We start from the raw sequence: 24,765 nt of genomic DNA on the forward strand, positions 1-24,765 counted from the left end.
GCCCGGTTTCTAGACCCAACCACGTGCCTGGGAAATTCACTTAATGCTCAAGTGCCTCAGTTTAGCTAATGGTTAAATGGAAAGACAGTTTAATACGGTGGCAAAGTGAGGGATTTGAAATCAGACTGCCTTGGGTTCTAGAACCTTCTATGCTACAGCTTTAAAAAAACTATAATGCCTACTTTAAAAGGTTATTGATGAAATGAGATCTTGCATATGAAGTGCTTAGCACAGTGCCAGCCACATTGTTAAATGCTAAGTAAGTGTTAACTATTATTAATCCCTAATAGAGACATTGTAAAGGTCATTTTTTCGGCTCATTTTTAAATGAGCTCCTGCTTTCTGCATAACATTATGCTTGGTACTATACTATATGCAAACACACTGAAAGGGTGTAAAGCATACTATTATTATTTTTATAATGCAAGGAAATAATTTTTAAAGGCGATTGCACAAGTAGGTAAAACTGTTGAGGAGATGGTTGAATAAATGAGGTGGTAAGATTTTGGGGTGATTAATGCAAAACAGTTTCATGGAAGATTAAAAGTCTGGGCCGAGTTTGGAGAGAAGGGCTGTGTTTTGGAAAAAGAAGCATTCATTTCTGGAGGGGGGGAAAGTCTCACGGAGGTGGGAGAAAGTTTTAGTGTGTGTGTATTTATGTGTGTGTGTCTTATGTGTGTGTGTCTGTGTGTGTGTGTATATGTATGTCTCTGTGCGTGTCTATATCTGTGTGTGTATCTGTTTATGTGTGTGTGTATCTGTGTGTATGTGTGTGTGTGACTATGTATATATGTCTATGTGTATGTCTATGTCTGTATCTGTACGTATACATGTTTACATATGTGTTTGTGTAATGTCCATGTGTGTGCCTGTGTGTCTGTGTGTCTGGCATGGGTAGGGATTATGGACAGTTGCCTGGAAAGAGCATGCTCTGATGGCTGTGACCTCTGCTGAGGGCAGTGGAGTCAGGGTAGTGGTGAGCCATGAAGTCCACGAGTGAAAGTCTCACTTTGGAAGCGAGACTTATTCTGTAGCGTTCTTGGCTTGTTTCCTAGAATTCCAGAATTGAGAGCTAGAAGACATCTGGCTCAGCCCCCAGTCTATCAGGCTAGTAAATATTATCCATTTTTCACAAGAAAGATACTTGTAAGGTGCCAAGAGTTGTGATGGGCCTGCTATCACATACCCCACTCTCCCTGGTCTGTCCCTGTGTCCTGATGCCTTCTGGTAACAGAGGCAACAATCCATCTAGTAGTGGGTGGGATGGCGGTGGCAGAGAGGAAGGGAGGGACAAACAGGACCCTGTAATTCTAAACATAAATAAGGCAAGTCATGAAGCTAGTGCCAAACCCTGCAGTACAATTCTCTGGAGGAGGCCATGAATTGTTCAAACCCTATTTTCCCCTCACCTTGTGCCTTGCTTCCCTTGAACCTCATATCTAATGTCCAATATTCTATGTCAGGTCCTACGCTTAAATCCCCCATTGTTATAGCGCGGCTCCTAACACCCTGCATCCTTGCATCCTCTCGCCTGGTACCCGGTGCTTGAATGGTCTGTGTCACGTGCACCATACCTCTCTGTTACCAGCAAATATTCCATGCCATACACATGAACCCTTCCTCTGCTCCCTAATGCCACGACTCTGTGCTCTAAACCCTGCGCCCATGCAGTCTGTTCTCCCAGCACCATGTGCTCTTAACTAGTACACAGCACTGAACACTTCATTTGCTGAGGGACTCCTCCCGCAGGTGTCTTTTGTGCTGCCCAATTCCTGCTCCACTGGTCAGTCACAGTTCAAAATTTTTTATCGAAGGAGCTTAGGGCAACAGTCTGGCAGGAAGGAGGTGGTGCTAGTGTCTTAAAGTTGCATGTGCACAGCAAGCCATAGTTTTTACGTAGCCTGAATATTAAAAATCAGTAAAAATAGCAAAGAGTTTCTGAAAAACCTTTTGTTCACCCTTTACACAAGATTGAAGAAATGCCCAATCACCACATCTAAGAACATTATTCTTAGGATTTTATTGTTATTAATATTATTATTTGGGGTGGCTTGTGGGGTACTTTTGGTGATGACCAAAGGATTAAACCTTACCTACCCCCAGCCAGCTTTTGTTGCCGCTGCTGGCATGATGTCCACTGGTGTCTTTGGTTCTCTATCTGTACATTTTGGTACAGTTGTCACCAGCTACATGTGGCTGTTGAGCACCTGAACTGTGGTTGGCCTACACTGCAATGAGCTCCAAATATCAAATGCACACTGAATTTCAAAGACTTAGTACCAAAAAAGAATGTGAAATATATCATTAATAATTTTAAAAGTTGATTTCATGTTGAAATGATATGATTTTGGGTATATTAGAATCAATTAAACAAATGATTACAATGAACTGGTCTGTGACTTTTAATTTTTAAAATTAATATACTTAAAATAAAAAAAACACTTTGTTTACTAAAAGTTACATGCATAGCATGCAATGGCTTGCATCATATTTCTATTGGACGGTGCTGGTCTAGAGCCCTGGATCTTTAGTGTTCGGCAATACAGGTTCCAAGGGTTCCCTTGGACTCTGTGAGATTGGAGAAGAGGTCCAGGGAGTGTCTGATTAATACCAACAGTCCCTGAGAAGAACAGCTTCTCTTTATTGCCCACCTGCTCTGTGCCTCGCCCTTTCAAGGAATGATGCTCACGGTAACATTAAAGACCACAGAGGTTGAGTCTGTAACCAAGATCTGGGGGAGCTAGGACTCAAATCCAGATCTGTTGGACCAGCTGTTTACTGGGCATCCCTGCCACAATGCTTTACCTCCCCTTCCCAGAGAGAGCCAGACGGAAGAGGCCAGGGGTCAAGTGCTGCCCCTTCCCACTCTCAAATGCCTGTTTCTCTTGGCTGTACAGGGCCTTCAGAGCTGGGAGGAACACAAGATGGTGTGTTTTGGCCGTGAACAGAGCAACAGAACCCTGGGGACGAGGCTCTCACCTTACAGTCTTGGCTCATGGGCAGTATGCTTGGTGATTGCAAGGGATCAACCTCCTGCGTCTGCTCCCCAAGACGCAGATGGGGAATGGGCTGCCTTGGTTCATGTGAGAGCTGTTTATGGTGCTCAGCCTCCGGCTGGAGAGGAAACTGCTTCTATCTGATATCCTGAGGTGGTGTTGGCGATAGGACATCTGAATATTTTGACATGTAGACGATGGGCTAAATTTTTGTTTACCATACAGGCATTTATAGACTCATAGTTTGGGATGGGAAGGAGAAGAGGGGTTGAAAGATTATCTAGTGCAGTCCTCTCATTTTCTATGTCCAACAAATGGAACCAGAAAGGTTCAATGTCTGCCCCAATTCTCCAGCAAGATGTAGAAACTGCCACGCTGGGCCAGTTCCTCTTGGTCAGCAGCCTTCCCACCAAGATGTGAGAGAGGATTGGTGCTGACTGTTCCTGACCCAGCGATTACCGTACACTCATTACTGTCTCTGCCAGGGAGGAAGAGGCCCTGGACTCTGTTCTTGTGGCACCTGGCTATTGCCAGCTGCTGCAAAGATTTCAATGAAAGTACTTCTCATGGTCTCAAAGACTCTACACCTTCCCTAGGTCTCCCAGTGCCCAAGCCTTGCAGCATGGACATGCAGTGCCTCTACTGAGGGGTGGCAACAGGGCCAGTCTGGGCCATGCTGTGAAATTGATAAAATGTCTTCGGCCCCCCAGCTGCCTTGTTGCCCATGTACCTTCTTGCAGGTGCCTCTTTTTAAAAAAAATGTTTTTATTGATTTCAGAGAGAGGAAGAGAGAGAGAGAGAGAGAGAGAGAGAGAAACATCAATGATGGGAGAGTCATTGATCAGCCGCCTCCTGCACGCCCCCCACTGGGGATTGATCCAGCAACCCGGGCATGTGCCCTGACCCAGAATTGAACCGTGATCTCCTGGTTCATGGGTAGATGCTCAACCACTGAGCCATGCAGGCCGGGCACCATCTTGTGGGTGCCTCTTTTGGTGGAGGATAGCAATCAGGTCAAGAGCTGAGAGCTTTGCTACTCAAGGTGTGCTCCATAGCTCAGCACTACCTGCAAGCTCATTAGAAATGCAGAGTCTCAGGCTCCTCTACAGACCCATTGAATGAACCTGCACTGCAACAAGATTGCTAGGGAATTTGTATTCCAGTTACAGCTTGAGAAACCCTGGACTGGAGCACTAGTGACTTAATACATTACCACACTCAGGGGTATTTGCATATTAAAAGGGTGAAGAGACTGTGAAAAGTTTAATTCAAATACAACTTCAAGAGGGGTGGGGGTGGGGAGAGTTAAAACCTCAGTGTCTGCTATTGGTATTTAGGTCTGGGTGTGGTGGGAGGGGTGAAGGTGGGCAGTTTGAGGGCTCAAGCTCCAGAGCCTGACTGCAGAGATTCAAATACTGGCTCAGTCACTTATGTCAGTTATGGGATCTTAATAGGTTAGAAGACCTTGGGTCTCTTGCCTCAGTTTTCTCATCTGAAAAAGGGGGATAATAATATCATTACATCATAAGGTTATTAGGATAAAATGATTTAATTCATGCCAAAGCCTTAGAAGAGCTCCTGAGAGCACTGTAAGCACTAAATCAAAGGCAGCTTTTATTACATTAACTTTCCGTGCATGAAGCTGCCCCTGGCAGCTGGGTCTGAGGTGTTGCTACTTTCAGAGTGTGCCATTCCTATTTCAGGGACCACTGCATGGATGACAGGTGAGCCACTATGTTCTGTGTGCCCTTCAATTCCAGGAGTCTGGACTTTGGATCCCTAGGGTGCCAGGACATATGGGGAAGGAGGGCCTCGCTTGGCTTCCTGTGAGGTAAACTCTGCACACACACCTGCAATTGCCCAGGTCCTGTGGCTGCTTCCAGAGAACAAAACCAGTTCACCTCAGGGAGCCCTCACCCTGTTCTGTTTGAAAATAAACATGCGATCATTTTATGATGTGAATTACAGTCCAAGAGGAAATGAACTCAGAGTGTCCAGCTTCTTCAGGATGGGCCATTTCATAGCTGGAGGGCGTCTGGGGCTATGAGTTCGTGCAAAAAACAACGTTGTCAGCAGCTCTGATCCGAGGTAGGGTGCACCAGGGCCCTGTGCAGGCTGGGCCTCGGGTATCCAGAGAAGTAGCATGCTTTGATGGAATGAACTACACTGGGATTCAGAAGCTCTGGGTTTTCAATATGCTGGACCATGGGCAGGCCATTCTCTCTCTCCCTCTGCCCCTCAGCTATAGTAAAACAAAGGGGTGGACCCTTCGTATCCCTTGGGATTGCTGGGGTCTCTTGTGCTCTGAAATGAATCATCCCAGTAGCTAACTTGTCACTGTAGAATCTTCAGCGATTGACAGGGAGAGGAATCATGGTGGTCACCTCCTTTTCTAAGAGGGGTCAAACCCTGAGAAAGCCTGGTGCTGCTGGGGTCTGCAGGGGCCCTCATGCCCAGACACAGAAATTTACAACCTCTTCAGAATTCCCAGCACTTCTTTCCTCAACAGCGCCCCCGCCTCCCACCCTGCCCCCGCCATGCCACTTCCCCTTCTTCAGCGAGTTAACCAAATTCTCTCTTCATGGACAGTTCAATGGAAAGTTAGTCTGAAACGACAGTATATCATATTTCACGAATTTAATAGGGTTTTCATGATTTTACAAAGTGCCTCCACCAGACACTCGCAGCTGGAGGCGGCTCAGCAGGAGGCTGAAGCCCTGCATCTGGGTTTTTCAACTCTTGCCAAAATCCATTGAATTTGATCCGGAATGACTATGAATCTTTGGAATGTACAGTCCCTTTTCTCTTGCCTTATCCAAATAAAAAAAGGGGAGGGGGGAGGGCAGTACAGGGAAATGTCCTATGAGATTTCCATATGGAAACACTAAACGTGCATTATAAAGGATTTCCTATAAACAAAATCACAGTCAGAGATGTTGGACCCTCACCATGTTGCAAACAAAGGGCCCTTGTGTGTGTTTGTGTGCACTTTAAAACATACACAGGTATTCATCTGGGGTACCCTGGCGGCCCCCCTTTCTCTCTCTAGCTAACTCTCCTCCTTTCCATCTCCCCTGCCCCCAAAACTAGCCCCAAACTCCTAACACGAACAAACTTTAATCGTTCTGCGCAGTAAATCCCCTACAAATAAATATCCAGGGCAACTTCAAACGCCCTTAATTGGAAGCACATGGGAAGAACTCCACAGTCCTGGCCGAGGCTGCAGAGTTGTAATTTCATGTTATGATCGGCCATAAATATGCGCCGTAATGAGCAGAGTTTGGGTTTCCCTTCTGTGTATCAGAAAACTGCAGGTTTGAGTTCTTTCACATTCTTTTTTTCTCCTTTGCTCTGCTTTTGTTCAGTCATCAAACTTCACATTTAACATCCTCCCCATCAACCCCAATCTGAACAAACCTTCCTCTCCCTTTAACCTCTCCCCTCAACTCCCTCGCTCCGAACTGTGCATGACTGTCCCGTCTTTCCCGCTGCTGTAAAAGAATTATGGTTTAGGGTTTATAGGATTTAAAAGAATGTGTTCAATCATCAGAACGGGAGAAATGAGGTTAAATCACCTCTGGGCCTTCTAATAGTTTTATCATAGAATTAAAACTGGAAGGGGCTGGGAGGGACTTGGAGAGGTCATGAAGTCCAGCCCCCTGTCTCCATACTCCTTTATCTACAGTGCTGAGGTCCATGGACATCCACCTTCTCCTCAGAGATCACCCAGAGAGAGGCTTCGAGAGCATCCACTGGCAACTGAACTCCACCTTTAACTCATTATAGGAAGCCTTTCACAGGTCTTATGGAAGTCACGCGATTTAAGGCCATTTCTCCTTCCGTCCTTGGAGGACTTTTAGATGTCATCCTTTGGGAAGGCTTCACTGGGGAGAATGCCTCTAGCCAAGTGGGTGGGAGAAACTCTTTCTGGTTTCAAAGAGAGAGAGCCCAACGCTCCCCGTGCATAAAATTGCTGAATATCAGACTCAGAAGGAACTTCAGAAGCCACCCATTCCAACCGCTCCAAAGAACTGCGGTCCCCTCAACAGCTCCCCTGACTGGTTGACTTCTAGCCTGGGCTCAGGTCCTTCAGGGCATCAGGAGCCTACCATCTACATTATACTATGAGAGGTGAGAATTATTATGAAGAAAGTAAAAGGGGGGGTTACACTTTAGATAGGGTGGTTGGGGAGCACCTCACTAAAAGGAGTGAGCTGAGTGAGAAGTGAGGGTCAAGGGAACTGCAAGAAGGTCTGAATGGCTGAAGTCTAGAGCAAGCAGAAGGGGGAAGAGGAGATGGTGTCAGGGGGAGGGGTGGGGCAGTTTGACTCCAGGGGAGATGGGAAGTCATGGGAGGGTATAAATAAAGGATGACATGATCTAACTTACACGGGTCACCTAGTGGGGCCCTTTTATTCTAGTGATGAGGAAAAGGCCGAGAGGTTAAATGACTGGTCCATAGCCTATTTCTGACACAGCCGAGAGAAGAACCCACATTTTCCTTTTTCCAGTCTGTGCATCTCCCACTAAGGCCTGCTGCTTTCGGCTAATCAACAGGTGAATTTCTGAACACCTTCCTTTCACATCCAGCTTCTGTAAAATCAAGTCTTATTATCTGTGTTCCCGTACATAGCCAGCAGTCACATGATGGGATGAGTAGCCCTGGGAAGAGGGCAATTTCTGAGGCTAAACTGGCAGGTGGGGTAGAGGGAAAAGTGTAGCTGGTGTGCATTAGCTGTTTTCAATCTCACTTATTGAAAGCTGGAAAGAATGTGTGGTAATTAAGAATTGTGCAGGATTCTGATGGAGCAGGCATATGGGTGGGAGGAGGCATGAGGTCCAGGTAAGGTACGGTGGATCTGGCCTCCTCGTAAATTGATCTAGCCCATGGGACAAATACTGTTTGTGCCTAAAGTTGTAAAAACATGCTATTTTAAAAATTGTCATTGACAAAATCTTAAAAATGGCAGGATGGGCATGTCACTGTCTCCGTGTGGTTCTGATGCTGAGGCTAGACCTGTGCTGCCCCTGACCAGCAGCCACCAGCCATACGCAGCTAGTCCAAGTAGAGCTGCACTGCCTAAGGCATTCCAAAGACTTACTGTGATACCGAGAGTGTAAAATATCTCATTATAGTCTTTTGTAAGGATTGGGTGATGAAATAAGATTTTGCATATGTTGAGCTAAAATATTATTAAAATTAATTTTGGCTGTTTCTTTTGACAAATGGGGATCCTAGAAAATTTAAAATTACATGTGTGGCTTGCATTCAATGGTCAGTGTGCTGGAGCTGGCTCATATGGGCTCAGGATAGGAATCGTGCACCCTTCTTCCCATTTCTGTGTTCGTGGTGTCAAGTTCGTAGCTCAAAATCAGCCATGGTGGAAATTTTTGTGCCACAGAAATTGAGAATCGGCAAGCACTACAAAGTGGCATTTTATTTATTTATTGACTTCTGGTTTACCAACACACTTCTGCTCACATTATTTTTCTCAGTTCTATTCTACATATTTTGTTTTCCCAGATTTCTTTCCTGGGTGTGCAGGCTGAGTGAAGGAGTTTTGTATGCTTTCCTGGGGACTGCGTGACACTGGTGCTATTTCGGCTCGCTGGCTATCTCAACTGCTTTGTCTGTAGGATGGGGAAAAGGTTGCCTATCCTTCAGAGAGACTTTTGAGGATTAGAATGGAAATAGATCCTAGAAGTTGAAGGCTTGTAAGTGACCAGGGAGGAGGTGGAACTGAGGTGCCCCTGTTGGGTTTTGTACTCTGTACCCCTCAGTGAGCACTTGCTGATGGATGGATGGATTGTCACAACAGTAGTTCCAGCAATGTTCCCCTCAAACTATTTTTCTAACAAACACATAAGCAAAAAAAAAACAAAAAACTGGACACGGGTCTGTTTGGAACTGATCATGTTTAGTTAAAAGAAAAGGGATTAAAAGACATGGGGTGGTGGGCAGACACCGTAACAGCTATTTCCAAACACCTTACGGGCTGTTGGGTGGCATAATGGTTGATGTATTCTGCTTGGAGCTGGATAGGGAAGGAGACTGTAGGCACTCAGAAGGAGTCAGATGTCTTAGGGAGGAAAGAACTTTCTAGTAAGTGGAGCTCTCCTATGGGCCCTGGGGTTGTGGACAGCAGAGGAACCCTGGAGATGCCTGGGAACCCTGGAGGGTCTGCAGACACCAGAGCTCATTCCCCAGGCTGAGCACATGTCAGGGAAATGAGGGCAGCTTCTCTGGGGGACTAGAAACAGCTGAGACCGTGGTTCCCTTTGTGCTGCTCAGAGACTAGACTGAATGACTGTCCCCTAGGCTTGCTCAGGACTCTGAGGCTGCTTGATAACAACAACTACACAGGCACACTATTTATGTGCCAACGCACTTCTCTGAACAACTGTGGGAGGAGAACTATTATGATGTCCATATTGGAGGTGAGAAAACTGAGGCTGAGAGAAGATACACCTTTTGCCCTATGTGTATGGCAGGGGCCATATTCAAACCCGGTCCCTGACCCAGAGCACTGGGTGTTGGTGCTGCTTTTGGCCACTACCCATTGCGCTTGGTGATTCTCTCCTCCCCTTTGACCTCTGGCTCTTCTTTCCTCTTAGGAGGCCTGCTCTTCAAGAGTGCTACTTCTCAGCTCTCTCTTGTCCCTCTGCTATGGACTCTCTCCTCTCTATGATCTCCCTACTTAGTTTGGATCCGGAGCCTGGACCCTGGACCTCATGCTCCTATGTCATCCCATGCCTGTCATTTGGCTCTGCAGCCCTGCCCTGGAGTGCTGAGTTCTATGGGGGAGGCTAGGCACACTTGTAGCCCATGCTCATCTGGTGCCCACCCTGCTGGTTCACTGCCTCCTGTTCTCAGCTCCTTTTTTATTTCCCAGGTACATATTTTAAACACTCATTGCTCTTTTCATCCCCTCACACCCTAACTCCACCTCCACTCTCTGTTTTTCACCCTGGCCTCCCTGCCTCCCTGATCTGTCTTTTCCCAAGGCTTCCCTTCCTTCCATCTGCCTGCAGAACAGCCCTGCCTCCTGCCTCCTTCCCAGCCTGGACTTGCCTGAGTATCCCCTCTTCTGCCTTAACCTCCATTGGTCAGCTTTTCTCACCCTAAAATTGCCTATTGTTTCCCTGAAATTATAGTCTCTTTGTCTTTCCTCCCACTCCACTTTTGAAAGAGGCCTCTGCTCTCTTGGTCTCTGCTTCCTCAGTCTTAATGCCTCACTCTCAGATTTCTGCCTCCTGGTGGTCCCAGATTACTCTGCCTCTGCATGGCCTGGCCACAGACCTATTGTTTGCTCCTATCCCCACTGGCCATGTCCCTCTTCATCATGGCAGGTCACACAGCACAGTATAGAGAGCATGGCCTCTCTTGACAGGCTATGTCTGAATCTTGGCCTTGCCTCTTACTAGTTTTGTGACCTTGAGCTAGTTAAATAACCTCCCTGATCCTCAGTTTTCTCACCCGTAAATGGAATTCATAACACTACCAGCAGTATAAGGCTGTTGTGAGAATTAAAGGAGTTAATATATGCAAAACAAATAGAACGGGGATGGCTCACTGTGAGCCCTCACTGAGAATTAGCTGGAACGATTCTCTTCCCTTCTCCCTCAGACTGTTTCCTCTTGGGGTGTCTAGGCATCATTTTCTCCCAGGCTTCCCTGGCCCTAGGGCTGAGCCTTCTCAGGCTCCTCTGCAGTACTGGCCTCCTTCCCAGATCCTCCATGGAGACTGGTGCTCTCTCACCTCCCTTGCCTCTGTCTCTCTGCATGGTCCTCCCCCGTGAGCTCGTTTATCCCATCACGAACTGAGATAGATCTGCTGAAAATGCCCATATTTCTTTTTTTAAAATTCTGGCATTTTCCTGACACAAGCAATTCATGTTCATCATAAAAAATTGCATAGTATAGATAAGAAAAGAGAAAAAGAAATGTGAATCATTCATAACTCCACCGCTGAGAGATACTGACTGTCTATAGCTCTGGTAAGATCCTCAGTCTTCTCTCTATGTGTGTTTATATGATATATAATATATATGTTTATATGTACTTACAGCAATGCATGCAGATCTCTGTCATCATTTTAAGGGCTGCGTAGTACTCCATTATACGCTATACCATGATCTACTCAACCAGTTCCTTGTGGGCCACCTGGGCTGTTTCCAGTCTGTTGCTACGATGACCTTCTCTGTATTCCTAGCCCCATGGACTTAGTTGTTACCTCCCCTGGAGAAAGCCCTGAGAGATCTAGACTCGTACACCTAATTGCCTACTGGGCATGTCCACTACAGATGTTATAACATCAACAAACTCCAAATGGAACTTGGGTCTCCTCCTCTTGCTCTCCCAGCCTCAACAAATGGTGGCTTTCTAGCCATCCTATCTCTCAGAAAGAAATCGGACGGATTCTCTCCACATTTGAGCCGCCACCTTTATTCCATCCCCCTGTAACTGTCTCCTGCACATGGTCCTTCCTTTGTAACCCATTGGCCCTGCTATGGTGTCGGCTCATGTTGTCTCCTTTCTTGCATGATTGCAAGCCTCCCCGATGCCAGTAGACACCTTTCAGTTCTGATCTTAAGGTTCTGCCTCAGAATTAAAGTATTGTGGACTCTTTATACAATCTGCCCCAATCTATTCCTCCAACAACAAATTCTAACACTCCCTCCTACTCATCACCTAATCCAGTTTCAAGGCACACCTCAGCCCCCCTTCACTTCCACAACTCCATACTTTTGCACCTGCTGTTTCCTCCATCTGGTATACCTTCCTCTTGGCTCTCTGCATGGTGCATACTCTCTTTCTCTAGCACTCAGTTTACTTTTGCTGCAAAAACTTTTCTGGTTCCCCCAAGCAAAACCAGATGCTCCTCTTCGTGTTTCCTACAGGTTTCAGTTCATTCCTCCAGTACTTTGCACTGTTTCCCACGCTATTCTGTGAGCATCCTGAGGACAAAGGTGGGTCTTATCTGTCATCGTATCCCTAGTGACTGTTGCAGGACTGGTGCAGAGCGAGTGCCTGGCCCATCCCTAGTAAATGAATGAGTGAACTACTTGACCCCATGCTGTTGACATGGAAGCTTAAGGCATGGCAATGACACATATCTAAAAATGATAGAGAATTAAGCCATGAAAGCAGATTTCTTCCCTTTCTTTTAGAAGGAAACATAATCTAAAAATATTTGAAAAAAACTATAACTTACAAAATCATTTTAAGAGGGGGAAGCAAATATCTGTTCTCTATACAGCCTTGTTAATGTGGACACCTGAATGTGTTTTAGAGCATCACTACCATCCCAGTCATATTGATGAGAAAAAGAAAACTCCTGTGATAATGGTTATTTCTTGCATTACATTGTATATTTTTCAATGACCTCTACATATATGATCTTATTTGATCTTCATGACCTCCCTGTGGTAGATTGCAAAACTGGCCCTGATTTTCCAGCTCTCTGTGCTTCCATGCCCTTTACAAAGAACCTTTGTAGATGTTTCCACCAAGAGGTAGAATCTATTTTCCTTGGATCTGGGCTGCCTCATGACTTGCTTTAACCAGTAGAACATGAGATGTTGTGCTAGTTATAGTCTAGGCCACCAAAGACCTTGCAGCTTCTGCTCCTTGGACCCCTGCCACTACTTGTGAGTGAGTCTAAGCCAATCTACTGGAGGAGGAGAGACCGTATGGTGCACAGCTCAGTCAGCTGATTCATCTCAGTCAAGACCTCTGACATGTGAGCAAGCCAAGCAAAGCCAACCATACTTGACCTTTCAGATGCCAAAAGACAGGAACAAGGCCATTCTAGGTAAGCCGCCCCCTCCCCAGCCAATGTTCAGTTCATGAGCTAAATAATTGTTTTTTAAGTCTGTAAGTTTGGGTGGTTTATTATGCAGTGCTAGCTAACTGATACACTCCCTGTGAGAAAAGTAAGACAGGAATGGAAGTTATTCCCATTTTCTAACCAAGGAATCAGAGGCTTGATGAACCAAATCTTCAGTTCCTAACTCAATGCCGATTCCATAACAACAGTGGTTTTTACTAGTTGGTTGGTCACAAGTAAAATGATAAGGAATCCAAATGTGGAAAACCAGTCAAAAGAAGTTGGCATGGGGCCCTAGAGCCCCACAAGTTTCTTTCTCTTTGGCTCTTCTCTGCATGGTAGCTCCTGGGGGGACTCCTAGAGGAACACAGTTTGACAAGCACTACACTTACACCATCACTTATTCACCTGCTCCCAAAATATACATGAAGTAGCTACTGTACGCTTAGACTTGGCTTTGAGACAGTTGGCAGCATTCAGGGCAAGCAGAATGAGTGGGATATGGTCTGCAACAACCTCAGTCTAGTGGGGGGAAATCAACCAGTCTGAAATAACACAAAATAAACAACATAAAAATGGTGACATGTAAGTGAGTGGTGAGATATGTGGTAGAAGTTCTAGGTCCTAGGGGTGTGGTAGAGATGGAGTTGGTTGATTGGGAGTAGTCAGAAAAGTGGTCATGGAGAAACTGGAGCGAAAAGCAGGGCAAGATTTTAATAGGTGAAAGAGAAAGGGAACAGCCTTCTAGGAAGAGAATTACATGGTCCAGGAGAAGGGAGGAACATTGTGTGTGTGTGTGTGTGTGTGTGTGTGTGTGTGTGTGTGTGTGTGACAGATCAGGAGGTTTGGCACAGGTGGCTAAAGAGACTTCAGGATTGGGAGAAAGTGAGTTAACCATGAAAGTGGACACAAGCTACCTCTACGTGGGACAACATCGGAGGGATCCTTTAAGTTCCACATCCTCCGTAAAGCTGTCCCTGGTTCCTCCCCAAAGACTAGTTCATCATTTCTCTGAACTCCATGCCTTGCATTATTATGTGCCTCGTGACTTTTCCTTCCCATGAGATTGCATGTTCCTGGAGGGCAGAGCCGGTTTCCTCCTTTCTTTACATCACCCTTGGAGTTAGACAGTCTGACACGTGCACACTGACCAAATGCTGAACCTCACTGTGGCAGGTTCCTGTAATTCACAGCATTGGGATCACAGCTCTTCCCCTCAACCCCTACTACTAAGAGAGTCCTGGGGATAATTCTGACCCCACTTCCGTGTCTAGGAATTTGGCTGGGCAAATGTGGGGCTAATAGACAAGCAATTGGATTTGGTTGCTTTTGAGTCTAAGGCTTCTGGATTGTAAGGGATGGGGGAAGGGGCCCATTAGTCATTAATGACTGGGTGTGGAGACTTTATTATGGGAGGTGTGCTGCTTTAAAATATGTTCACAAATTCTTTGACACTCCTCCCACCAAAAAGGTTGAGTCCAAGTCCCTTCCTGTTGATTGTGGGCTGGATTTAGGGACTTGCTTCTTATAAATAAAAAGTGACAAGTGATATTACATGACTTCTGAAGCTAGCTCATAAAAGGCAATAGCTTCTGCCTGGCTCTGTAGCTTTGGACACGTGCCTGAGCCACCCTGTGTATTAACCACACTTATTTTCTGTATTTTGAGGCTTTGCTTTCTGGGGCTTTGTTGGCCTTGGAGGGATTGCCCCTCCCAGGAATAGCTAATTCTTAGAGATAGCAAACAGTTTGCCTGTTTGGTGCACCTTTAAACTAAACAATACAGAGCCCATACCCCCAACTGCCTCCTTTATTGGGTTCTCAAATTCTGGGCTACTATCCATCAGCTCTGATCACCTCAGGGCCAGGTACCATATCCCTAGGGACAGCTCCTATGCCCCAGAGTCTGTCGAAATTTTTCAAACTAGCCGATCTTAAGGCTGCGCATTCTGCCTCACCTGTTCCTTCCCAGAGAAATACAATGAAGGCTCTTGTCTACATTCCACCCCTCCCCTCCCCCTGACTAACCCTGATGCTTCCCCATGTGGATCCCTATGGCATGGCGTATCCCCACCTCTTGGAATCTGTGAGTATAACAAATGATCTTTTCAATGACCACTGTCTCCTGATCCACTGGCCTCACCATACTTGCACAATAATAAAACCTACATTTTAATGCGCCATGTAAGAAGTCTGGGTGCCCTGCAGCCATCATGGCACCATGCTGGGGGCACCACGTGGAGAGATGACATAGAGGGGGAGGCAGGTGCCCGAGGAGTCCTGGTTCTTGCAGTCCCAGATGTTGCAACCTTTGTAGCCCAAGTGCCAGATATGTGGGTAAACCTTCAAGAAGACCTCTGCTCCAACCACCCTCTGACGGTAACCTCATGGAAGAGTCCATGCAAGAACTGCTAGTCAGCCCCTAGAACCATGAGAGATAATCATATAAAATGACTATTATTTTGTAACAGTAAGCTTGGATGTTTTGTTGCAGAGTCATAGGTATCTGAAACTGGAGGGATGCTCAGTTATGTTTCTGCTGATTTCATCTCTATTTCTTTTGACTGCCAAATCACTGTTTACACCTTTTGGAGATCATTTAATTTCCAAAAATTTGAAATTTCTCCAGTTCTAGCAAAATGCTGTAGACTGCCCCTACCCACTACCCCAGAGCACCAATAATATCTCGCTTATATTGCTTGGTGCAGTGCCTCAAAGAAAACATCTAAACTACTTAGAAATATTGCTAGGGGCACGAGCATAAAACTCAGAGCTCAGCATGGCCAATCAGAAAAAAAAAAAAGAAAGAGAGAGAGAGAGGGGGAGGGAAAAGAAAACAAGACAAACTAGGCTTTCGAAGAAAATTGAAGATCTGGAGAGCCTTCAACTATTTTGATTTATATTTAAACATTTCTTGAGATTGAAGTTGTGATTAGCCCCGTCCTCTCAAGTTCTGCCTTGGCCCTGATTTATGGCAAGGCCAGGCCAGAGCAAAATGAAAGCAAAATGAGGTATTCTTTAAAATTACCTTGGAGCACTTGAAGGAGGGCACAAGTGCTAACGTCGAGATTAAAAAGGAAGTGATGAGATGTGCTTCTGAAGCCCCTGATCGCAGCCCGGCAGTGCAGCGGGGGAGGAGGCCTGTGAAGGATGGGTTACACTCTCTGCGAGTGAGACCCCTGCAGGACGCTTTGTTTGGCTTGGCTCCCCATCGACTGAGCTCTCCATCAAAGGGCGGATCTGAGCCCAGGCTGGCATTTTGATTTAGTGACCCTTCCATCACCAGCTGAAAGGGAGAAACTTCTAACACGGGGAGATGACAAGAGTGTGGAGGGAGGGGACTGACTGGCAGAGTGTTGTGATAGCAGGCTCCCGACTCACAGTGGCTCAGGGGAGAGGAGCCCCTGATCCAGGCTCCCTACTCTGACTCTCCTCTAGCCACACTTTCCACACAAGCAATAAAATCCATGGTACAAGAAGTCATGCTCACTTGGAGCCCACTGTCCTCTTCTAGACTTCACTCTAGGTACCTGTGAGCTATAATTCCCTGACCGAATGGCTCCAAGCCCACTTCTAAGGGCTGCATGAACTTCCCTCTTGGTTCATGCTTTTGAGGACAGACCACACCGGTGCTGTGCACGTCTCAAAACTTGAGGGGTGGCCGAGTGGTGGCTATTTACAGCAGGCTGTGGAGAAGCTGGGACACATGGTCTGTGACGTTCACTTACACATGCACAAGGCCCTTAAATGTGGGGTGGAGCCAAGGGTGGGAAGGGAAGAGAGGTATAGGCCAGATGCTGGAGCTTACACATCTCAGGCCTCCAGCTTCAGTACAGAAAGCTGAGAATTCTGAACGTTCTAAATTCAGATTTGGTTTTCCAGGTTGACATAAAGGTATTTATGTCAATGGGAAGAGGAGGGAACATATTGTATTTGACATTTGTTATCTTGATTTATAACTCTCGCTTATATAAACATATGGCACATTTGGGCCTCCATATGTACTCTTGCCCGGGGCCTGTAAATGTCAGGAGAGGGTCTGTGCACAAGGCAGAGGCAGAGTGTGCCTTTGGTCTGTTGTGTCAGCTGCAGGGAGCTCAGCCTTTCTCCAGCCTTTCTCCTTTGAGGGTGGGGTGGGATTTGTGAGATGATACTGTTTTCAACTTTAACATATCTCACAAACCTTCTCACCTTCTCAGCTCAAGAGTTAGTAATGGCTGCTTTCATTTACAGGAAGATCCTGAAGACCTATGGGACAATCTGGACCCAATCTACTGTCCCAAACTTACCTCTCACCACTATCCCTTCTGCTCTATGAACCTTTATGTGTGAGCATAAACCTCATCACTTCTCCTGCCTACACACACACACACACACACACACACACACACACACACACACAGTTTATTTATGAATACCTTTCCTCCTTTCCATCCATCCAAATCCTACTAATTTTAAAAGATCTAGTTCAAGTTGAACTCCTTAAACTTTGTTTATTTATTGGTTCATTCATTCAATGACTCATCAGTGAAACCCTGGCATATACCAATTCTTGGGTTACAGCCACAGAGACATATTTTTTTTCTCCAGCTCACATTGATCTTGATTTTCCTAACTTCTACTTCATATAATGTCATTACTACTAAATTTTAACAAAATTATAACATTGCCCTCCAAATTTTTAGTTGTAGATTTTGGATCCGAAACTAGATGACATATTTCTTATAAGCAGTTGGGCCACTTTTATATTCCACTCATTGGCCAGCAGAGTTGAATGGTATAAAGTCTATATGAGCAAAGGCCCATTGATTAAGTACCAGGCAGATAGGTGGGGGGATCAATTGATTTGCTGCCAACTCCCTCCTGCATAAAGGAATATGCAAAGAGCTCCGGTGGTCTGGAGTCCATAGTCTCCTTGCCATTTTTTTATCATTCTGTGGGATTATTTCTGATCCTTTATGCATCTATCATGCCTGAATTTATTTCATCTCCTTTGAACATATTGATATTTTGGCTTGAAGTCTTAACAAGAATGATTTCTTTATTACATATTTGAGTTTTTATTTGTAATTTATAACAAATTACTCTTACAGACAGGCATATGTTGAAATAAATAAGTTTAGTCATTTATTATTTCTTATTATTTCCATATGACTTTGGTTTGCTTTTTTAACATCTCTCTTAATAGGCCTGAAATATGTTTCTATCTTTTTTCTTTTAGGAAACAGCTTGTATTAGAGCAGTGGTCCTCAAAAGTATGGTCCGTAGGCCAGTACCATCAGCCCCACCTGGAAACTTGCTAGAAATGCAATTATCAGAGCCTGCTGCTATTTGAACAAATCCTCTAGGTGATTCTGATGCATGCTAAAGTTTGAGAATCACTCTATGGATTGAAAGAAAGCTGAGCTGGCAGTGTAGACCTTGAATTTTAGCTCTGGCTCTATTATTAAAAGGCAGTATGACTCACTCTGAGTCTTAGTTTCCTCATGCCAGTTTTTCTGTCTGTCTTGGCATCTTTGGGGATAAAGATGGACTATTCTTTTATTTTTTTCAACTGGAGACATGGAGAAAATAACAATACTTCACAAGGTGGTTCTAAAGATCAAATAATGAATTGTATGCACACCTTCATAGGATCCTTTTGTGAACCTCTCAGAATTCTCAAGGGTTCCCAGGTTCTTATTATTTTATGTTGGATCACACTATCAAGACATCTTGATTGCTACCATAGGTGTTACAGACCATTGGGCAATTTCTATACAGTGTATTAGAAGTGTCCGAATGAATGGTACCTGTGATTGTCAATAAACTCAGAAGAGGAAGCAGATTGAGACTTGGAGTGGTCACACAGAGAAGCAAATCGAAGATAGGGTTTGAGTTGATACTTTAAGATAGGCTACAAGAGATGATAATGGGGAAGGACACTCCTCTCAGGTAGGTGAGTGCCAGGATTAAATATGCAGACTAAAATGGGGGTGTAGGCAGGGGGACAGTGAGCAACTACCAGCACTGGGTATGTTTTGAGGAATATAGTGGAAAGAAGTTGAGCCAGGTGTTGAGGGTCTTGATGGTAGGCAAGGGAGCCCAGAAACTCTGAGTGATAAAATCAGCATAAGAGGCCACTTTTATGTTTTAGATTTCCCTAGGGTCAGTGGGATATTCACCTGGTGATGTGCTAGGGGCATCTGAACACGTGCTCTCAGGAAAAAAGACAGAAGTCTAAACCCTTGAAACCTATCTTGGGAACTGCCTTGGCTGGCTCAATGAAGCCAGTCAAAATGCATATGTGTTAATTAAATCCTAATATCTTTAACGACTAGCCTAACCATAAAGTCTCAGACACCCCAGAGGAAAGGAAGCAAGCTCATCATAGCAACGGTTCTCAATCCTGGCTGCACGTTAGAATCACTGGGGAGCTTAAAAAAAAAATCGGTATCTGGACCTTCCCTCAGACACTTTGATTAAATTGGTGCAGGGTGGGGCCCATGTGCTGGATGATTCTGATGTGCAGCCCGGGTTGTGACCAGCTGCCCCTAGAGGGTCCAACAAACATAATTGTAGGTCTCAGATAATCTTCAACCAACCCCAACAACTTGGAACATATTCTGCTCAACGAGAAAATGTTTCTGTTGTTTCAGACATCAGTTGTTTCCGATTTTTGGTGACTTTTCAAATAATGGAGCAGGTTGCTATAGTCTTGGCAGGCTGGGATGTCTGGCAGACATAAATGATCTTGGCTGGCAAAGGGAACCCTTGTGCACTCCTGGTGGGAATGCAGACTGGTGCAGCCACTATGAAAAGCAGTATGGAGTTACCTCAAAAAATTAAAAAAAGAACTTCCTTATGACCCAGAGATTCCATTTCTGGGAATTTATACAAAGAAACCCAAAACACTAATTTGAAAGAATATATGTACCCTTATGCTCATTGCAGCATAATTTACAATAGCTAAGATCTGGAAGCAGCCCAAGTGTCCATCAGTAGATGAGTGGATAAAAAAGCTGTGGCACATTTATACAATGGGATACTACTTGGCGGTAAAAAGGAATAAAATTTCACCCTTTGTGACAGCATGGATGGACCTAGAGAACATTATACTAAATGGAATAAGCCTGTTAGAGAAAGACAAGTACCATATGATTTCACTCATATGTGGAATTTATTGAGCAAACTGAACTACCAAGCAAAATAGAGACAGACTCATAGTTAAAGAGCAGGCTGATAGCTCTGGTGAGGGGCAGGAGTGTTGGGGGTGGGGTGGGGAGTAAAGGGATTGAGCGAAAAAGAAAGAGAGAACTCATGGACATGGACAATAGTGCGGTGATTGCAGAGGAGAGGGAGAGGTGGGTGGAGGTGGAAGAAGGCATAGAGGTGATAAATGGTGATGGAAAATATATTAAAAAAAATATGGACCCAAAAAAGAAAACAGAAGGTGTGGTGGAGCAGTAGAAAGGACTCCGAGGGCAGGAATCTGAAGACTTCTACGTAACTCCCAGTGAGGAGCCAAGAACTATGATCAGGACCAAAACTGTAAAACACTGTCTAATTTCTTAGACTTTATAACTGGTCACATGTTTATTTTTTATACCCATCTCTGCAGCCCTGATAGAAATTACCAGTAAATCTTTGCAACTGAAAAAGAATGGCAAGCTTGTTATGAGGGCCTGAAAGGCGAATGGAGGGCTCTGTGCCATAGTATCTTGGAGGAAAGGACTGCCCAGGCCAAGCCTGGGTATGGACAGAGAAAAGACAGCCAGTTGAAAGCAGAGGTCCCTTATGTTTCCATTGTGTTTAAAAGTGCGACTAACCCAATACCCAGCTCACAGCATTTATTAGAGAAATGATTCTCAAATTGACATGTGTTCTAGTCCTGGCCTCCATACTTCTGGGCTGTGCATCCTTGAATGTGTTCTTTATCCATCTAGAGCTCTGCTTCCTCCTCTATGAAGTGCAGCACATCACATCCTAATCTCCCATCTTCAGGAAGTGCCCCAAAGACTCAGGTAAATAAACTGATAAACTTAAAGGAGTCTAGCATCAGAGTTTAAAATGACTTGCCTTTGATGATGTCATTTCCCCAAAGTCTTAAGATGTCATAGATTTTTAGAGCCAAAGGGTAGCCCAGAGTAGTTAAGTGACCAGTTCAAGATCACACAGCTAATACTGGGTGTTGCTGGGATGAGAAGAGAGGACTGTGCTCTTTTTCTACTTCCTCTCTGTTAAGAGATGCTAACCACACACCAGCCCATAGCAATCCCTCACCAGCTGGTCCCCTCAATGGCATACACTTGCTACAAGATGAAAGATTCTTTTTCCCCTGCTTATCTGGAACAAATTAATACAGTTACAATTCTTTCTTCATTCTTGACAAAACTATAATTTAGCACAGAAAAGAATGATGAGAGAGAACCGAAAATGTTGGAGTTTTAAAGAACATTGCAGGGTATTTAGTCAAACTCTCTGGATTAAAGGTGGAGGTGAGTAGGCTGCAAACAGGAGCCTGGCTCAAGGTCACACAGCTGGTTAGGTGACAGCTGGGACAGGGACTCAGGACTCCTGACTTCCATCGCAGGGCTCTGTTTCTCACTGTCGGTGAGAGTTGATATTGGTGCGGACCAGCACTCTTCTTGGCAGACAGATTACTTAATGAGCCAAATTATTTTATCATAATGGCATGAGCACTTCATAGTAAATCAGGCCCATTGTCACTATAGCATACCTAATTGCCCACATGTAGCCGGCCAGGGTGAACTTTCCTCTTGAAATTGCTATTTCATAGAATATTGATTTCCTAGATACTATATTGTGAGAGGGCTAACACTGTCCAGGAATGAGATATGAAGTCGGGATTAAATATACCTTGAGTTGCTTTTTATAGCATCTGATCCTTAAATCTTGAATTTTATTTTGTAAGAAGGAAGCTCATAGTGAATTCTAAAGGAATGGGGAAGTGTAGAATTGATATATTAATGAATTATTTGGACTAGAGTAAAGGGGTTGGTTCAAGGTTATGAGATGATTTTTATTTCAAATAGGAAGGTGTTTGAGAGCATTTCCAGGCTGTTGATAAGGAAGCGGTGGAGAAGGAGGGGGGAGTATAAACACAAGAGTGGGGAATGGTGAATCACTGAGGGAGAGAGGTCCCTGAGAGTTGGTGGAGTGGATTGGATTTGGCCAGGAAGAGGGCACCATATTTTTTCAGACTGGAGGTAAGGGTGAGTGAAGATAGAAATAAATAGAAGGTTGAAGGTGTGTGTTGAGAAGCAGTTGGGATGAGGGAAGGGGGTAGTGAAGGGTGCAAGTGAAGCTCGATGCTCTCCTAACTAATGAGATGGTGGAAGTGCAGTTTAGGTTAAAATCAGTACTCAATGTTTAGGGAGAACTGGGAGAGGTGGACATTTCTTAATTTAAATCCTCCTCAGATTTCTAGAAGTACCCGCAGACCATCCTGGCTAACAATAAGTTCCTCTTTTGTTGCATCCAGCATTTACCACCAGTTCTATAACATTCAGAATATGACTATCCACAGCCCTGTATTACTCTCATGTTGTCTAAGACCTGTGTGCTTTGTGTCTCTGTATCAGTCAGGGTAGGTTAGGTTGTGCTGCAGTAACAATCCCCAAATCTCTGTGGATTAAAACCTAGGTTTATTTCTTGCTTATACTAACTGTCTGTCAAGGTCAATAGGGAATGGGGTTGAGGTCTGCTCAGCATTGTCCTTCAGGGGACTCAGGCTGACAAAGGAGCTGCCTTCTTGAAGCAGTTGGTCCTCAAGAAGATAAAATACTTCTTTGTGAGGCCTTGACTCAGCAATTAGAAGTTCTGGCTTGGAAGTGACGTGACATTTTTGCTCACAACTTATGGGCCAAAACTATGCCTGTGGAACTACCCACCACCATGAGCAGGAGGTGTAATCCTACCATGTGCCTTGAATGGGGAACCACCATAAATATTTAGCCGACAGTACTAATGACTACCATACTCTTCCAGTCAGACAGTATGCTCTCAGAAGGCAAGGCTAGCCTGGGCCTCCTGCTTCTCTGGCAGGGGTGCCATATTGGGCAGTTATAGCACCACACACAAGAGAGTGATGTACTGGCTCACCCGTAGAGCTCACCAACTAACCTAGTTTCACAGCCTCCCAGGGAGTGAGTGAGGCAAGGCCCTACTGAGGGTGGCAGGGAGGGATCGCAAGGAACAGGTCGTAGGGCACAGAAAGGAATCTACTCCTGCCATCTTGAGCGGTTCAGTCCCCCCCATGCTGGGCACTTCCATGAGTGTCTGGATGAGGGGATAAGGGCAGCTCAACACCCATGAAGGTTCCCTTGCAGTGAATCGAGCGCAGTCACACTGGAAAGGTTGGCCTGTGTCAAGCCCCGTGATGCTGAGGAGCAGGCTCAGGGAGACCTCGCTGCCCTTCTCCACATCGTCATGCTCATCTCCTGAAGATCCTGGGCTAGGTCTGTTATTAATGAAATTATTCGTACTTGCCCGCCTTTCACAGTCCTGTTTCACAGGCCTCCTTTTGAGGTAACTGACCACTGTGAATTTGAGTCCAACAACTCTTCAGTGAAGTGGTCAGCAAAGGTGGAGGCCCAGAGAGGCGGGCGGCTTGCTCGAGGCAGAGGAGCTGATGACCAGGAGTCCTGTCTCCCCAATCTCCTGTGTGCCGCACGCTCACCGGGCCATTCCCCAGAGAGAGGTCAGCTTTTTCAGAAGCAGAGTGAAATAACCCCAGGCTTCTGAATTTAAGGGCCACTCTGACTCCTTCTCAAGTTGTAAGGCATACTCAAAACTGGCAGACAGATCTGGGCTGTCCAGCCAGCTTGCTCTCTCTTGGCTGGCCAGGGTCCCTTTAAGATGCAAGAGCTTGGAGGTAGGGAGGTCAATCACAGGCCAGTGGAAGTTTCCACACTCTGTGCGTCTCTGCTGGGGAAGGGTGGGCCCTGTTCCCACAAGCCTGAGATTTATGACTTAAGTCTGGGAGGGGGGTGTTGCCCTTTACTTTTTGGCATGAACAGTGATAAACAGAACTAAGAAGAAAATTTGGAACTGGTACTCTTCAGGCTGTGTCAGGTTAACTCTTTGGTCCTTTCTCTCTTTGTGAGTTGCACACACACACACACACTTATACACACCCTATGTGCACACACTCAGCTATATAGTGAGAGAGAATGATAGAGTGGTTTGCTTCTAGATCTCCACAAATACTCAACTCAAATAAATTACCAGACTCCCATTGACCACATAAGGCTGCAACTTTAGTTATCACTTGAAAATACCTTACACACACATATGCACACACACTCACACTCACATGTGCATGCAAGCACACGCACACACATGCACACACACACATGTGCGTGCACACACACACACTTTGAAAACCTTTTGCCTTACCTGCCGGGCCACATCATAAACCTGACCCACCGAGCCAAGCTGGAAGTGCTTTCAGCCTGCACCGCCTCGCCAGCAGTTATCTGTTAATGGAGATATAATCTCCCACCCCCGAGACTCTTCCTTTAATACACTGAAATATTCAGAGGCGAAAGCTGTAAGTCTTGAAGGTCCATGTGGAGCTTAAACAGGAGTCAAAGATCACCAACTAACTGGCTGAAGCCTTAATTGTTGGTGGGGGTACAGTCACAGGAAGGAAGTCTGACCCAGGTCAGGGAGGCAGTGACGTGTGTGTGTGTGTGTGTGTGTGTGTGTGTGTGTGTGTTGGGGTAACAGCACAAAGAGAGCTGCCATCAGCTTTCTATTTAGAGGGTTTTTAAACGATCCCATGTTTTAGGGTATCTAGTCCCATGTTCTGTGCTTATGGGAGAATTATCCCACTTCCATTAGAGGCAGTTTTATACAGGGGTTAAAACACAGGCCCTGAAATCAGACTATCTGAGTCTAAATTCTGGCTCTGTGTGACTTGGGCAAACTCCTTAAC

At 45.3% G+C, this 24,765-nt stretch overlaps 1 protein-coding gene across 1 annotated transcript in view; it reads right to left on the reverse strand.

Annotated features, from left to right (window-relative positions):
* The window catches only part of LOC308563103 (urea transporter 2-like), a 65,240-nt gene extending 49,309 nt beyond the window's left edge, over window positions 1–15,931 (reverse strand). Inside the window, exon 1 of the mRNA XM_081149832.1 lies at window positions 15,853–15,931. The gene's annotated coding sequence lies outside the window, so the exon portion shown is untranslated. The remainder of the gene's footprint in view (window positions 1–15,852) is intronic.
* Between the last annotated feature and the right edge of the window lie 8,834 nt (window positions 15,932–24,765).

This window comes from Miniopterus schreibersii (assembly GCF_964146895.1).
Source record: "Miniopterus schreibersii genome assembly, chromosome: 10".
NCBI classification, from domain to species: Eukaryota; Metazoa; Chordata; class Mammalia; order Chiroptera; family Miniopteridae; genus Miniopterus; species Miniopterus schreibersii.